The sequence below is a fragment of the Protopterus annectens genome, chromosome 2.part1 (assembly GCF_019279795.1).
Source record: "Protopterus annectens isolate FY-2018-M chromosome 2.part1, PAN1.0, whole genome shotgun sequence".
NCBI lineage: Eukaryota > Metazoa > Chordata > Ceratodontiformes > Protopteridae > Protopterus > Protopterus annectens.
Window position 1 is genome coordinate 500,903,712 of NC_056729.1, and position 17,500 is coordinate 500,921,211.

Here is a 17,500-nt window from a genome sequence, read left to right on the forward strand (position 1 = left end):
GGGCCAAATCAAAAAAGTCTTCATAAGGGGGAAAAGCGTAATCCTGTTCCTCAGAAGAGTGAGGAAATTGAAACCTGGTCAGAGAAAGCAAAATCCTCCTCTTGTCTTGGTCTTTTATCTGGAGGTGGATGTGAACCCCTGATTAGGGTAATAAAATCTTCAGCTATCTTAAGCATCTGTTTCTTAGGCATGGGGCCTTGAACTGGAGACTGATGTAGTCTTTTTAGGTTTTAATGGAGTTTTAAGCTTAGCATAAGATTTAATGGCGAGTCTAGTCGGTCTGAAGACAACTTCTGCAACTGAAGGTGTTTCTACTGCACCGGGATCTCCTTCTCCGGTGTCAGAAGGGCCTAATGAAGATGGCTGGGACGGCCTAGTACAATCCGCTTGAGAATCCAAAGCTGTCTGGGGTTCCAATTCTGCGGTCGTCAGGGGCTGCCTATGCACCTCACTGAAAACCGGAGAACCAGCGACAGGCCCAGCAGAGGCCTCTGAGTCTGGCTTATTCCTAGGCTGCCTGTCCTTATCCTTGCGTTTTTATGCATGCCGGTCGTCGGCTGCTCCGGCATGATATAATTAAATTTCTAAAGTAATGTCGTGTGAAGTCAAAACAGCATTTAATAGTTCATTTATTAAACCTAGCACAAAACCGACAACCTGTGACGTCGTGGTCTGGGCCTAGGCAATGAATACAATAAGAATGGAAGTCCTTATAAGGTATTTGCTGCCCACAAGAAACGCAATTGTTAACTTTTTCTGACATTGGACTGAGGCAAGAAAACGTTCCCCAACGGGGTACTTAGCTTTATTGAAGACTTTGGACTGAAACTCCATTCGAAAATCTCAGGTATCTGCCGACCGGCACTTGCGAACTGCTTCTGCTTCGGGCACCGCACGTCAAGAAAGACTGAAGAAAATGGTGTCGGACGCCTCCTATATACCCCTGGCGCACTGACATCAGGGAAGAAGTGACAGCAACCAACGCCGGTCCAAGACTTTGGAATTCGGGCCGACTGCGGGACCTCCTGACGGCAGGATAACCCAAGTGTGATGACTGCAGCAGGGTAACACGATGAACATCTGCAGTGGCAAAGCCTGCCCTGCATTTAGAGTGGCAGATGATGGTGCTTTGTGAAGGTGTGCACTGAACTCCAAGTAGCAGCCTCTAAAATGTCCTTGGTAGGTACTCCCTGAGAAGGGCTGCTGAAGTGGCTGCAGCTCTGGTGGAATGTGGCCTAATGCAATTGGGCACTGGCCTGCCATGGTGTACATTGCATAAACGAATGCAATGGCCTATCCACTTTGAAATGGTCTGCTTAGAGACCGCCTTTCCTTGTGATCCTGCAGTATTGGTCACTAGTAATTGCTCTGTCTTTCTGAAAACTTTGCTTCTGTCCAAGTAGAATCTAAGCTGTCTGTATACGTCCAAAGAATGCAGAATTCTCTCCCCCTTGTTCAGTGGATTTGGATAAAAGGTTGGCAGGTGAATTGTTTGGTTGAGAACCACACTGGACACCACCTTAGGCATAAATGTTGGGTTTGTCCTCGGAGAGACCCTGTCTGGATAAAAAAACGATAAAAAGGTTCCACAGCCATGAGTGCCTGTAGCTCTGAAACTCGTCTTGCCGAAGTTTTTGCTAGGAGCACAGCTGTTTTCCAAGATAAAAACTTTGTAACAGCACTAGCAGCTGGCTCAAAAGGAGGCAGGGTGAGTTTTTCCAAGACCTAGCTGAGGTCTAATGCAGGCATTGGTGATCTCTTTGGAGGTGTTAAATTTTTAGCTCCTCTGAGGTACTGCTTTAATAAGGGATGAGAAAAGATTGGTGGCTCTACATTGTTATGAGCCGAAATGGCAGAGGTATGAATTTTAATAGATGAAAAAGATAGGCCTTTGTCCAACACCTCAGTTAAGTACTGCAAAATCTGAGGAATATTTGGCACAGCTCTATCAGTTCCTTGTGCCTGGTTCCAAGCACAGAATCTCTTCCATTTTCCAGCATAAGATTTTCCTAGTACTAGGCCTTCTGGCTTCCAAAATGACATCCATCACAGCTTTATTGACAGGTGTGTTTTGTACGACTACATTATTCGCCATGCTGTCAGGTTTAAAGTTCCGAGTAGGCTGTGCAGCAGCTGACTGTTTTGCTGGGACAGTAGATGAGGTATTTGAGGCAAGGTCCAAGCTGGGCATTGAGACAAGCTCCTTAGTATTGGATATCAGTACTGGCTGGGCCAGTCTGGGGCAATCAGTATCACCTTTGGCTTCTCCTGTCTGACCTTTAGGAGTACCTTGGGGAGGAGGCAGAGGGGGAAATGCATATACTGATAGGTTTTTCCAGCTGAAAGATAGGACATCCACTTTCCATGCTTGTCTGTGATAAATCCATGTGCAGAATCTTTTTAGTTGGTAGTTGTGAGGGGAGGCAAATAGATCTATGTACGGGCATCCCCATTTTCCTTGTTATCATGCTTTAGACTTGTGGATCCAGATGCCACTCGTGGGGATCCATGAGGTTTCTGCTTAGTCTGCCAGAGTATTTTTCCTTCCTGGCAGGAATGGTGCCTGCAGATGTACTTGGTAAGTCAATGCGGTGTCCCACAAAATCATGGTTAGTCTGCAAAGGGGATAAGAATGTGTGCCCCCCTGCTTGTTTATATACCACATAACAGTGGTGTTGTCTGTCTTTATCAGTAGTGGTCCTGGATGAAGTAGGTCCTTGAAGGCTGTCGGGGCATTTTGAACTGCTAGCACCTCTATTTGATATGTAGATGCATTTGGTTTGAGGTCTATGTGCCCTGAATGCATCTTCCTGCCATGTGGGCACCCCAGGCATAATCGGATGCATCCGTTTAGTGTCTGCCTGGCTGGGGGTAACGTGAATGGCTGTCCTTTGTTTTGGTGACAAGCCTTTGCCCACCATCGAAACTCCTGTTGCAGGCAAGGAATGAGGGTAATCAGTTTCCAGGCTGTGGCAATGTTGAGTCCAAACACTTTTTAGGTACCATTGAAGTTTCCTCATATGCAGTCTTACATATGGAATTAGTAGGATGCAGGATGCCATGAAGCCCAAAGCCTGCAGAGTTTTTCTTGCAGATAACTGGGCCTTTGTTACCAGCATTTTGAAATAAGTAGTCAGTTGCCTTTGTCTGGCATGAGAAGCCATCTGGGCAGTTGTATTTAAGCTTGCACCCAGGAATATTATCTCTTGAGAAGGTACTAGTTTTGACTTCTTTTCGTTGACTGCGTACCCTAGGCATGTTAGAAGCTTTTCACAAACGCCAGATGCTGTAGAAGAATGTCCTTGTTCTGTGCTTGAATTAGACAGTCATCCAAGTAAGAGTATATTTGTATTCCTCTGTAGAATCCAATCACTGGTGCCAGGCACTTTGTAAAGACCCTGGGTGCAGTAGATAAGCCAAAGGGCAGTGCAGAGAGTTGGTAATGCATTGAGCCAGCCTTGAATTTGAGGTATTTATGATTTTTGTTGACCAGGAAAGTCCGACTAGGTTCCACAGAGCCCGTTTTCAGCGGAGGCCCAGGGAGAAATGCTCCAGATGCATGTCTTTGGAATGTGGGAGGAAACCAGAGTACCTGGAGGAAACCCACACGAACACAGGGAGAACATGCAAACTCCACACAGAAGGCACCCCAGCAGAGAATCGAACCGGTGAACCTCTTGCTGTGAGGCGACAAAGTTAACCACTGTACCACCCATGCATATTCTGCATATTTGTCCGACTGGGACATGCAGGTATGCCTTTTTTTAGGTCTAAAGTCACAAGCCAAGCATTCTTCCCAGCATGGGCAGAAGCTGCTGCAAAGTCAACATCTTCAATTTTGGTATATCCAGGAATGTGTTCAAAATAGATAGGTCCAGTATTGGGCTCCAGGCCTTGTCCTTTCTGGGTACCAATTACAGTCTGGAGTAAAATCCTTGTCCCTGCTATTGCTCTGGTACTTGTTGAATGGCCCCCATGTCCATGAGGGATGAGACTTGTTTTTGTGCCTCTGCCCATTAATTTTTTGGCAGATCTGGCCAGCCGTTTGCCTTTGGCAGGGTATGGAAATGGAACTTGTAGCCTTGGCACACGATATTTAGGACCCAATTGTCCTGGGTTATAATGTGCCAATTTTGAGAAAAAAGTGCTAATTTTCCCCCTAAGGGTGCTGCCAGGAGAGAAGTGCTTGGTTCAGGCAGGGGGAAGTCATTGGGACTGTTTCCTGTATGGTTGTGATTTGTCTTCTCCAAACTGAGGTAGAAGCCCCCCATTGCTTTGAGCAGTATGAACCTTACGCCTGGGATCTGCCCCTTTGAAGTCTGTCTGACACAGGAAAGGACCAGTTCTTTGTTGGCCAGTGTCTACTAAACCTAGGTGGCTGTACTTGTAAAAAATCTTTGACCGTTTGCATAGATTTAGCTTTGTCCTCCATTTTCTTCAACACCTCTTCTGCCTTAACACCAAACAAAGTATCATGCTGTAAAGGTGCATCTAATTTAACTTTAACATGATCAGGTAGATTTTGTTCCTTTAACCAAGCATGCCTCCTAATTACATAACCTGTAACTGCAGCCCTGCAGGAGGCCTCTAAAGAATCAAAACATTGCAAAGTATGCTTTCCAGCTTGTTCAGCTGCAAGCAATAAATCCTGCATTTCTTTGTTTTCTGCACATTGAGAGTTTAACAATATTTTCTGTTGAAGCAATGCCATGCTGCTGATATTTGAGCATATGAAACTGACAGTTTAAGGCCCTTATAGCCAAGGTAGCAGATGTGTAAACCTTTTTTCCCCATCTATTCAGTGCCCTAAAATCTCTGTCAGAGGGGGTAGGGTTTATTGCAGCTGAAGCCTTAACTCCTTTGGGACCCTGAGAAATAAGTCTCTGGGTCTACAGCAGGGTTTTTAAAAAGGAATTTATGAGAGTCAGGAACCCTGTAATATCAATCAGGCTTAACAGGAGCTGGAGGTAAGGAGTCGGTGGTAAGACTAGACTCCGAAAACATCTTCTACATGTCTAACAGGTGGGATGGCTAGTGGCTTGTGCTGAGGTAGTAGAAGGAAATCCCAGAGCCTCTTTTTAGATTCTGAAAAATCTTGGCTCTCCCAGTGGAAATGCTCCCTCAAGGTATATAAGGTTTCCCCAAAAGAATAGTCCTCTGGAGGAGAAGCTGAAGGTATAGATTCTTCAGCATCAGAATCCTCATGGGGAGGAAGAGAATATTCCTGATCAGAAGAGGAATCAGAAGAAATGGAAACCTGATCTGAAGATTCATAGTCTCTTGCTTAGGCCTCTTATCAAGAAGGGGATGGGAAACCCTGTTATCAGGAGGGGGATGGGAACCCCTGTTCAAGGTAATCAAGTCTTCGGCCATTTTGAGCATCTGTTTTTTGGGCATAAAGGCCTGACCATGTGGCTCTTGAGTTTCTTTGCTTTAGTCTTTGCCTTTGAAGCTTAAGTCAGTTTGATGTAAAGATGCTTAGGTCTAAATACACCCTCAGAAGCCAGTGCCTGCTCAGCGGCTCCGGACCCATCTGAAGGGATAATGTCAGAGGCTCCAATATCTTGAGTTTCCAGCGGCATGGCCAGCTCCATGTGGGAGTCGGAAACAGCCAGCGACTCTAAAGTAGCGGGCATCAGGGGCTGCGAAAGCGCCTCACTGAGGACCAGCGAACCAGTGACTGGCTTAGGGGCAGCTTCGTCGGTTTTGGGTCTCAGTTGTATCTCTCCTTTTCTTTGCGTTTTTGGTGAACTCCGGTAGTTGGATGGCTATCTGACGACATTTCTGGATAATTAAAACCAGCGTCCAAAACATTTTAATGCAAAATCCTACCGACGCTTAATAGTGCATTGGTTAAATCTAGTACAAAACCAACAACCAGAAACGTTGTGATCAGTGCCTAGGCAAGGAATAGAGTAAGAATGAAAATCCTTATGAGTTATTTGCTTTCCACAACAAATACCATTATTAACTTTTTCTGACATCGGTCTGGAGCAAGAAAAAAAGTATCCCCAACGGGGTACTTGGCTTTATTGAAGACTTCGGATGTGAAACTCTAACACGAAAATCTCAGGAGTCGGCTGACTGGCACTTGCCAACTGCTTCTGCTTCGGGCACCGCACGGCAAGAAAGACTAAAGAAAATGGCGTCGGCCACATCTTTTATACCCCTGATGACCTGACGTCAGGGAAGGAGTGACAGCAGCTGATGCAAGACCCAGGACTTTGGAATTCAGGCCAACTGAGGGCCACCTGCCAGCAGGATTACACAAATGTAATGTCTTTAACGGTGAAACATGAACATCACAAAGGCTGTTGGTCCAGATGACATACCTGTGGAAGCATGGAGGTGTTTCGGTGAAATGGCAGTGGAGTTTTTAACCAGATTGTTTAATGAAATCTTGGAAAGTGAGGGGATGCCGGAGAAATGGAGAAAAAGTGTTTTAGTACCGATTTTTAAGAATAAGGGTGATGTGCAGAGCTGTAGTAACTAGGGAGAGATTAAATGGATCAGTCACAGCATGAAGTTATGGGAAAGAGTAGTGGAAGCTAGGTTAAAAAGGGAGGTGGTGATTACTGATCAGCAGTATGGTTTCATGCCAGGAAACAGCACTACAAATGCGATGTTTGCTTTGAGAGCGTTGGAGAAGTACACAGAATGCCAGAAGGAGTTGCATTGTGTCTTCGTGGATTTAGAGAAAGCATATGACAGGGTGCCTAGAGAGGAGTTGTGGTATTGTATGAGGAAGTCAGGAGTGTCAATGTATGTAAGAGTGGTACAGGATATGTACGAGGGTAGTGTGACAGCAGTGAGGTCTGCGGTGGAAGTGACTGATGCATTTAAGGTGGAGGTGGGATTACATCAAGGTTCAACTCTGAGCCCCTTCTTATTTGTAATGGTGATGGACAGGTTGACAGACGAGATCAGACAGGAGTCCCCATGGACGATGATGTTTGCAGATGACATTGTGACCTGTAGTGAGAGTAGGGAACAGGTGGAGAAGACCCTGGAGAGGTGGAGATATGCTCTAGAGAGAAGAGGAATGAAGGTCAGCAGGACTAAGACAGAATATATGTGTGTGAATGAGAGGGAGGATAGAGGAATGGTGAGGATGCAGGGAGTAGAGGTGGCGAAAGTGGAGGAGTTTAAATACTTGGGCTCAACAGTTCAGAGTAATGGTGAATGTGGAAGAGGTGAAGAAGAGAGAGTACAGGCAGGATGAAGAAGAGTGTCAGGAGTGATTTGTGACAAACTAGTACCAGTAAGAGTGAAAGGGAAGGTCTACAAGACCGTGGTGAGACCAGCTATATTATATGGGTTAGAGACAGTGGCATTGACAAAAAGGCAGGAGTCAGACTTTGACATGGCACAGTTGAAGATGTTAAGATTTGCACTGGGTGTAACAAAGATGGACAGGATTAGAAAAAAGTACATTAGAGGGGGTCAGCCCAGGTTGGAAGGTTTGGAGACAAAGCCAGAGAGGCAAGATTACATTGGTTTGGACATGTGCTGAGGAGATATCCAGAGTATATTGGGGAAAAAGATGCCAAGGATAAAGCTGCCAGGTAACAGGAAGAGAGTAAGGCCTAAGATAAGGTTTATGGATGTGGTGAGAGGACATGCAGGTGGTTGGCGTGACGGAGCAAGATGCAGAGGACAAGAAGAAATGGAAATAGTTTATCGGCTGTGGCGACCCCTGACGGGATCAGTCGAAAGAAGATGAACAGAAGGCCAAATAACAGCCTCAAGGCTAGAATTGATATCCAGACCCCTGAAAGGCATCAGAGAAGGGAAATGCCTTGGCAGAATGTGCCTTTACATACAAAAAATAGGCATTTGCCATGAAATGAGCAACAAAAGAAAATAGCTTTAGAAAACCAGGAGGAGATGGCTTGTTTATAACCAGCCAAACTCAATGCCCTGGGATGAAAGAGGAAAAAAGGCTGTTCAGATTTGCGAAAAATTTAGTTTTATTAGATATCTATGCAAATCCAAGGTGTGAAGGACTTTCTCACTAACTTATAGCCGAGAAAAAAAAAAAAGGTAAGATGATGAATAGACTGTTTTTAGGGGATAACTCATTGTCCAACCTGGGCATAAAGGGATTAATATGAAGAGACGCCCTGTCTCTATGAAAAACTAAAAAGGAGAAGCCATGACAGCCTGAAGTTCAGACGCTCTTGACTGAAGTAACAGCCAAATGCAGAACAGTCTTCCAATTACAATGTTGCAAGGAAGCTGAAGAAACGGGCTAAAAGTGTTAAGTTAAAGTTCAAAACTGAGGTCCCAAGAAGGCAGAATAGGCTTCCTGGGAGGCCTGATATGAAAAACGCTTTTAAGGAAGTGCTTGACCTCAAACCTAAAAGAGGATTCAAGGACAGACCAGAAGAAATTGATTACAGATGAGCTTTAACTGAAGAAAATGCCAACCCAGCATGGGGAGCAGATCACACAAATGAGAACCACAGGAACCTCCAGAGATTGGTTCCCGTCTCGCCATCATGATCCCCCAACAGAAAATCTTTTCCATTTCACCATACAGGATTTTCTGGTACTGGGCTTCCTAGTCTCTTGCAGAACCCAGAGCTCATCCTCAGAAAAGAAGAGCTTAAAAGGGATCAAAACCCTATCACCCACAGTATCAGTTGAAGAGCAGACAAGTGAGAATGAACAAGAAATCGCTGGTCTTGTGTGAAGATCCACCTGGTTAGATGACCTGTATTAAAATGCCCCAGGCCAAGTGAGAGAAGAGGGAACCAATGCTGTCTGGACCAAAAGGGAGTTGCCAACAAGATTTTCAGAGTCCTGCCTCATTTTACATGGAGCCAGAGATAGCAAAGGAAGGGGTGGGAAGCATACATATGCATCCCTTTCCAAGAAAAAGAAAGGGCATCCACTTTGCAAGTCAGAGGACTTGGGACTTTAAACAGAATAGAGGAAGTTGTCTGTTCACAGAGGAGGGAAAAAGATCTACCGTAGTAACACACCAGGATAGACAATGTCCAGGAACACATCTCTGAAGCTTCCATTTGTGAGTTTGTGTTCTGAACCTGCTAAATGAGTCTGCCAATAGATTGTGCTCTGAGGGAATGGAAACCACCTGAAGAGAGTCACTTCATACGGAGTATCTAGATCCCACACCTAAAGACCTAGTCTGCAAAGATGATAGGACCTCGTGCGTGCCCCCCACCCCCGAGAAAGATGGGCCAAAACATACCTTGTCATACAAGCCTAGAATTTAATGGCACTAAAGGATACAGTGGCAACAGTGTAAACTTTCTTGCCTAAACTGTCTATGGTCCTACTATCCTTATCAGAAGGAAGCAACCTTGATTGAGGACAACTCCTCAGATGGCTTGTCAGAAGAAACTGACACTATAAAAAGTCAGCAGAAGTGCGCAAGATATTTGCCTCCTCAGGCACTTTGTAGAACTGATCGGCTCTTTTGCTGCAGCAGGGTGACTGTCAGGGACTACAGAAGTTGCAGAAAAAGGTATCCGAAAGGGCAACACGAACACAAGGAACAGATGATGATTTGGGAGAGTCCACCTGCAAGAATTTATAGTACCTTTTTGCATTAGAGACCTGGGAACAATCCTAATTGAAATAGCCCATCATACAGGCAATGGTATCCCCAATGGAGAGTTCTTCCAAAGGGGAGTCTGGACTTGAGGAATCCTCCACTAAACCACAGTCCGAGGTGGGAAGGGATTTTGGAAAATTAGGCCAGGGATCCCTATCCTCAAGTCCAGATCCTCATCTGAAGAATGCAAATCCCTTGGCCACTTGACTGGCGTAGAAGACGGAGAAGAGGAGGGACAGAGATCCCTTGAGGTGGCTTCAAGGCCATCAAAGCATTAAATAAACCCAGAGTGCAATACTGGGAATTGCTTGCAACTGGGGAAATGTGCTTTGTTTTCAGTTTCTTTTTCTGCGTGACATCCACCTAAAACACCCTAAGAGGGTTATACTAACAAAGGAGCAACTATGTTGGATCTTAGGCACACAAGCATGGCAGACAGAACACCTACTAAAAATCATGAGAAGCACCCAAACAAGACATTGGTCTTGATGGTCTTTATGGGGAATCTACCTCCCACACTGAAATGCTCCCTTTCTGGATGACATGAACAAAAAACAAAGGAGAAAAGCAAAAGATGAAACCCCAGCGGGGCACTTATCTGAAAAAGCAGCTTAGAAACCGGCAAAGCAGAAGGGTGTTCAGACTGAAGGATGATAAGGGTGTTCAGAGTGGCGAGGGGCTTTCTCTGATGAAGACAATGTCAACAATTGCATGAGGGGTGATTCAGCACAATGCCCACTGCACATGCCATTCACTGTTGGCTGTCACTGGATAAGTGCAATGGGATAGGGCTAAAAGAAAAATAGAACTACGTCTGATGGCTGCCTTAATGTTAGCCATTCACAGTCAACCTTTGCCATTGGTGAAAGGGAAATAAGAAAATTGACCAGGAAGGGCCTGGTGATCAGGAGACAGTAAGGGCAAATTGGTGAAAAAATAATAATTTCCCCCCATATTTCATAAGAATTGCATTATATTCATCACATGCTGTCTTGAATTATGTTAGTTTGTTAACCCTGTATTCCATTTTATAAATCTGTTTTAAGTGACTACTATCCTTTCTGTGAAAAATATTTCCTTATATCTCTAAGCCTTGTAACTTCTGTCTTAAAGCTGTGTGCTGTCTCCACTTACAATAGGTTTATATAGTCTTATTTACAGTTCCTAGATGATTTATTCATCAATTGGAAGGGGGATTTATTTGAAATGAAAGATTTTTTTTATTTAGCAAATACAAGATTTTTGAAGTTTTCATATCAGTACTCAGAGATGGGAATCAACTTTCTGGACACACTATCATATACAAATATTTAGAATGTAACTTTTTGCTTCAAAAATAGAGAAATCATACATTTATTTACACTAGAAAGTACAGTTGTGTACACTTACCATAAATGTAGATGTTAGAGTGTCTTCACTGTTGCAGTCCTAACTGTAGGGTGATCCTGCCGGCAGGCAGCCTGAGGTCAGCCAGAATTCCAAAGTCTGGGTCCGGCATCGGCTGTACCAGCAAGTACCCTGACGTCAGAACAGAGGTATAAAGCAGACAGCCGACGCCATCTTCTCCAGCCTTTCTTGCCCCAGATGTCAGAAGCCCCCTAAATCACCAAAAAGGTGTCCCAAAAAGAAACCCAAATACACCACAAAGGAATGGGAAGATAGAGAAAACAAAAAATAAGAGGGGATAGGTGGGAGGGAAACACCGACTGCAACAGTGAAGACACTCTAACATCTACATTTATGGTAAGTGTACACAACTGTACTATGTTCTTCGTGTTTCACTGTTGCAGTCCTAACTGTAGGGTGGAATCCCAAAGCTGTGTAAGAGGGAGGAGGTTAGGCAGAAGGAGCAGCCAGAAGACCCTGCAAGACAGCAGAGGCAAAACCTGCCCTAGACTTAGAGTATAAAGGGAGATTATACTGCTTAGAGAAAGTATGCACTGAACTCAAAGTGTCAGCTTCCAAAATGTCCTTGGTAGGAACTCCTCTGAGAAAGGCTGCTGAAGTGGCAGCTGCTCTAGTAGAATGACTTCTAACAGTACCTGGAATCCGTTTCCCAAAGTGAGAGTAACAAAACCTTATCCCATGAGCAATCCATTTGGAAATAGTTTGTTTTGAAATAGCCTTGCCTAGGGAGCTGGAGGCATAAGAGATAAGCAACTGATCAGATTTTCTGAAATCTTTAGTTTTGTCCAGGTAAAACCGTAGTTGTCTGTGTACGTCCAATGAATGCAAAATCCTTTCCCCTTTGTTTTGAGGATTCGGAAAGAAAGTAGGAAGGTGAATAGTCTGATTTAAAGCCACTTTAGAAATCACCTTAGGCATAAAAGTAGGATTGGTCCTCAAGGCAACTCTGTCTTGGTGGAAAATAAGGTATGGTTCCACAGCCATGAGAGCTTGCAACTCTGACACCCTTCTGGCAGAAGTCAATGCTAACAAGATAGCTGTCTTCCAGGATAGAAACTTGATATCCGAAGCAGCAGCAGGCTCAAAGGGAGGTAAAGTAAGTTTATCCAAAACATAATTAAGATCCCAAGCAGGAACAGGAGTCGTCCTGGGAGGTCTTAAATTCTTTGCCCCTCTCAAGAATTCTCACCAGCTGGTGAGAAAAGATGGGGGGATCAGTGTTGAAATGAGCCGAGATAGCAGAAGCATGGATTTTGATGGAAGAAAAAGAGGTAAAGTAAAATGGAGGAAATATCAAGCAACAAAGGATCAGAACCTCGATCCTGCATCCAAATACAAAATCTTTTCCATTTAGAAGCATAAGATTTTCTAGTGCTAGGTCGTCTAGCTTCTAAGAGAACATCCAAAACTTGTTTGGGAAGAGCAGAAGGAATCAAAAGCCCTTGTAGAGCCAAGCTGCCAGGCATAGAGTCTTGATCTGAGAGTGTAGCATCTGACCCTGATGCTGGGACAGAAGAGAAGGAGACAGAGGCAGAATCCATGGAGGTTCCAAGAACAGGTGTCGTAGAGTTGGATACCAAAACTGCCAAGGCCAATTGGGAGCTATCAGAATGATCATCCTGGGTCTGTCCTGTTTTATTTTCAGTAACACCAGAGGCAAAAAAGAAAGAGGGAAGGCATATCCCGAAAGATTCCTCCAGCTGAAAGACAGGGCATCCACTTTCCAAGCTGTTTTGTGGAAGGACCTGGTGCAAAAGAGAGGCAACTGATGATTGAGACGGGATGCAAACAGATCTGAGGACAACCCCAAACTGCTGTAATCTTGCTGAATAAATTGGGGTCCAACATCCATTCGTGAGGATCCAAAAGATTTCTGCTTAGGCTGTCTAACAGATTTTGTTTTCCTGGAATGAATTGAGCTTGAAGATGCAGATTCATAGTTAGAGCCGTGTCCCATAGACTCATGGCGAGTCTGCAAAGGGGGTAAGAGTGAGAGCCCCCTTGCTTGTTTATGTACCACATGACTGTGGTATTGTCTGTCCGAATCAGATGTCCTGGTTGCAAAAGATTCTGGAAGGCTAGAAGAGCATTTTCGACTGCCATTTCCTTCAAGTTGATGTGCCAGGGAAGATGCTTCTTTGTCCAAGAGCCCTGCTGGCAATTGTCTAGAAAATGAGCTCCCCAAGCATAATCCGAAGCGTCTGTGGTTATGATCTGAGAAGGAGGCAAACGAAAGGGATTCCCTTTGTTTAAAGCACAAGACCTGGACCACCAAAGGAATTCTTTTTGGAGGCAGGGAATCAGACGTATCATTGTATCCAGACTGTGGTGATGCTGAGACCATACACTCTTTAGGTACCACTGAAGTTTTCTCATATGAAGCCTTGCATTTGGTATCAACAGGATGCAAGAAGCCATGTAACCCAATGCCTGCAGGAATTTCTTTGCAGTGAGCTGAGTTAAGGTAGCCAAGGTCTTGAAAATTGCTGCCAGTTGTACTTGTTTTTCTGGAGTAAGGAAGGCCCTTTGCAAGCTTGTGTTTAGAAGAGCTCCCAAGAAGATCATTTGTTGAGGGGATCAAATGTGACTTTTTTGTATTCACTGAGAATCCCAGTAGCAGAAGATGACGCTGAACAAAGTGCAGATGTTGAAGTAAAAGGTCCTTGCTGTCCGCCTGAATAAGGCAGTCATCCAGATAGGGGTAAATTTGAATCTCTTGGAGTCTGCAGTAAGCTACTACTGGAGCCAGGCACTGGGTAAAGACTCTGGGCGCAGTAGATAAGCCAAAGGGCAGTACAGAGAATTGAAAGTGTCTCGAACCTGCCTTGAATCGGAGATATTTTCTGCGTTCCCGTCTGATGGGAATGTGTAAGTAGGCTTCCTTCAAGTCCAATGTCACCATCCAAGCATCCTGGGAGAGTATGGGAAGAAGTTGCTGCAGAGTAAGCATCTTGAATTTTGGAATCTCCAGAAAGGTATTTAATATTGAGAGGTCCAGAATAGGTCTCCATGAGTTTTGTTTTCTTGGGACTAGAAACAGTCTTGAGTAAAAACCTTTTCCCATCTCTGGAAGTGGGACAGGATCTATGGCTCTCATGGCCAATAAAGCGTCCACTTGATTTAAGGCCTCTGACCATTGATGTTTTGGCAGATCTGGCCAACTGGAAGACCTTGGCAAAGTATGAAAGTGGAATTTGTAGCCTCTTAAAATCACGTCTAACACCCATCTGTCCTGGGTAATACGAGTCCAATTTTGGTAGAAAATAGAGTTTTCCTCCGAGAGGGGCTTCCAGGCAAGAAGGACCTGTAGCCCAACCGAGAGAGTCATTGGGTCTGCTTCCTTTGTGATTGGGATCGGTCTTCTCACCTCCTAGGCGAAGAAGCAGTCCACTGTCTGGACCTGAAAGAGGCCTGTGCCCGACCTCTGGAGCATCTATATCTTCCCCTTTGAGGCCTGTCAGACGTGGGAAAGGACCAATTTTTGGAGGGCCAATTTCTAGAAAATCTAGGAGGCTGAACCTGTAAGAAATCTTTAACAGTCTGCATAGATTTTGCTTTTTCTTCCATCTTTTTAATAACCTCCTCAGCCTTGGATCCAAATAAAACAACATGCTGAACAGGGGCATCTAACAATTTAGCCTTAACCTGCTCAGGTAAATTCTGCTCACGAAGCCAAGCATGTCTTCTGATAACAGTACCAGAGGCTGCGGCCATGCAAGAAGCTTCTAAGGCATCAAAGCCACAATGTAAACTACGTTTGCTAACTTGTTCAGTTGCATGCAATACATCCTGTAACTCCTTGTCTTCTGCACATGCAGGAAAGGTAGAAAGCCTTTGTTTTAAAACAGACAAAAAAAATTGCTGATACATGAACATGTGAAACTGGCAGTTTAAAGCTCTAATAGAAAGCGTAGCTGAAGTATAAACCTTTTTGCTCCACCTGTCCAAGGCACGAGAATCCTTTTCAGAGGGAATAGGATTCTTGGAAGAAGCGGCCTTAGCAGCCTTAGAACCCTAAGAAATAGTTTCAGGATCTGCAGAAGAGTTCTTGAATAAGAATTGATGGGAATCAGGGACTCTGTAAAATCTATCAGGCTTAGAAGGAGCCGGAGGCAAGGAATCAGGATTCAGGTTAGCTTCAGAAAAAGCATCATCCACAATATCAAGTACAGGAGGAATAGCCAAAGGCCTGTGTTGAGGGAGAAGGAGAAATTCCCTAAGTCTCATTTTGGAAGCAGAATAATCCTGACCGTCCCAATGAAAATGCTCTCTCATCTCATGCAAGGTTTCCCCAAAAGAGAAATCTTCCAGGGGAGAAGCAGAGGGAATAGAGTCCTCTGCATCAGAATCCTCATAAGGAGGAAAAGAATAATCCTGGTCAGAGGAAGAGACAGAAGACACAGAAGCCTGATCAGAGGAATCATAAGGTATATCCTGTCTAGGCCTTTTTTCAGGAGGAGGGTGAGAACCCCTAATCATTGTAAGTAAATCCTCAGCCATCCGTAGTAATTGCTTCTGGGTCTTGGGGGCTGTATCCGAAGCAGCTTGTGAAGAACCCCTTGATTTTACTGGAGTCTTTGACTTTGCCTTTGCCTTTGTAGAAACAGTGATATGAGAAGTCCTGAAAACTCCCTCAGAAGCCGGTACCTGCACAGCGGTTCCGGACCCATCTGAAGGAGCGACGTCCGAAGGTCCTGCAGCAGCTCAAATACTAGGCCTAGATGGCTCCCCATGGGAGTCCGTGTCGGCCATCGGTTCCGAAGTGGCGGACGACAGGGGCTGCAAAAGCGCCTCACTGACTACCGCCGAACCCGAAGCTGGCTCCGGCTGCAAAGTATCCTGTCTGGACCTCGGAGGCCTATCCTTGTCTTTGCGTTTCTTTTGAATTCCAGATGTCTGTAAAGTATCCGACGACATCCTGTAATTGAATAGTCTACCGAAATAATTTAAGGCCCAATCGTACCTAGGTTTGATAGTGCAAGAATTAAACCTGGCAGAGAACAGACAGCAAGAAACGTCGTGGTCAGGGCCTAAGCAAGGTAGACTGTAAGAGTGGAAATCTTTATGAGGTATTTGTTTTCCACACGATATACAATTATTAACTTTTTCTGACATCGGAGGAACAAGAAAAAGATTCCCCAACGGGGTACTTAGCTTGAGAAGAGAAGTTGAAACTTCGGACCGACGACAATCAAGCATGTTGTCCTGAATGCGCCAACCAACGACTTGCGAGCTGCTTTCCACCGCACGGCAAGAAAGACTGAAAAAGATGGCGTCGGCTGTCTGCTTTATACTTCTGCGTTCTGACGTCAGGGTACTTGCTGGTACAGCTGACGCCGGACCCAGACTTAGGAATTCTGGCCGACCTCGGGCTGCCTACCGGCAGGATCACCCTACAGTTAGGACTGCAACAGTGAAACACGAAGAACATCAGTGCACATAATTACAGAGTCAAATACAACATTATTAAAAATGACAGTTCATTAGGTTACCCTGTCTAACTTCAGATGATGGGGGTTTTTAATGTGGAAGTTATAAAACTGAGACAGATGCATTTTGGACAGGCCATAACCTGCCAAGTCGATGACAGAGGAAGTAATTGGTGAAAAGAATACATTCTGCACAACCCATTTGAAGGAACAGTTAAGAGTTAGACAAACAATTTAGAAAGAAGTAAAAACAAGAATTATAGTTTTCCTTGTATTTACCTTTATCCCCAACAACAAGAATATTACGGAAATTAAACAGAACTAAAAAAGGCCTACAGCAAAGACCAAGCACAGCTGAAATATAAAAATATAAGAGAGATTCTTTATTACAACATAAGCGCTTTTGTGCTCTACAAAAAGCAATTCAGAAGATATTGGAACACATTAGGGCAGCATGAAGGTTTGTTAGAGAAAATAGGTAAAGAACAGTTATTTACATTTAGAAATGGTTTTAATATAAGGAATAGAGTAGAGAACACAAAGTGAAAAATGACAAAATTTAAATATATACATACAGGAACACAAAAAATGTAGGGTATGGCCATATTGATTTATTTGAAGGGGAAGATTGACTGTAATGTGAAGAATGTTTTATATATGAGTGTAGTACTATGCCTGTCTTGTCCAGTGTTTTATGAATTAAACTGGATGTTTTTATCACATGGTAGCAACGGGATGGTTATTTAAGCATACATGTTTTTAGTTTTTTTTTTTTTTTTTTTTTTTTACATATTCTTAAGTCTCACTGTAGATGAGAGAGCTAAATAAGCGATTTCAGCACCTACCTCGTACTTACCTTGTTTGTTTGAGAGTTCCTTTGTGTGTTTTTAAATACATCAAAAACTGAAAAGGAAGTATTCTAACAGCAACCCATTAGCAATAAACAATGAAGCAATCATCTATCCACAGGACTTAGCAAAGGTTCTTGCAGACAAATGTTCTGTACAACATGAGACATCCCTAAGGTACCTATAGCCATAATGACTGCTGCTACAAGTAAATTAAAAAAAAAAATCAGTTT

General features: G+C 44.1%; 1 protein-coding gene across 1 annotated transcript in view; it reads right to left on the minus strand.

The window, feature by feature from the left end:
- Positions 1 to 17,500, minus strand: part of NSD2 (nuclear receptor binding SET domain protein 2) — a 2,565,963-nt gene that overhangs the window by 2,196,369 nt on the left and 352,094 nt on the right. The gene's annotated exons all lie outside the window — the stretch shown is intronic.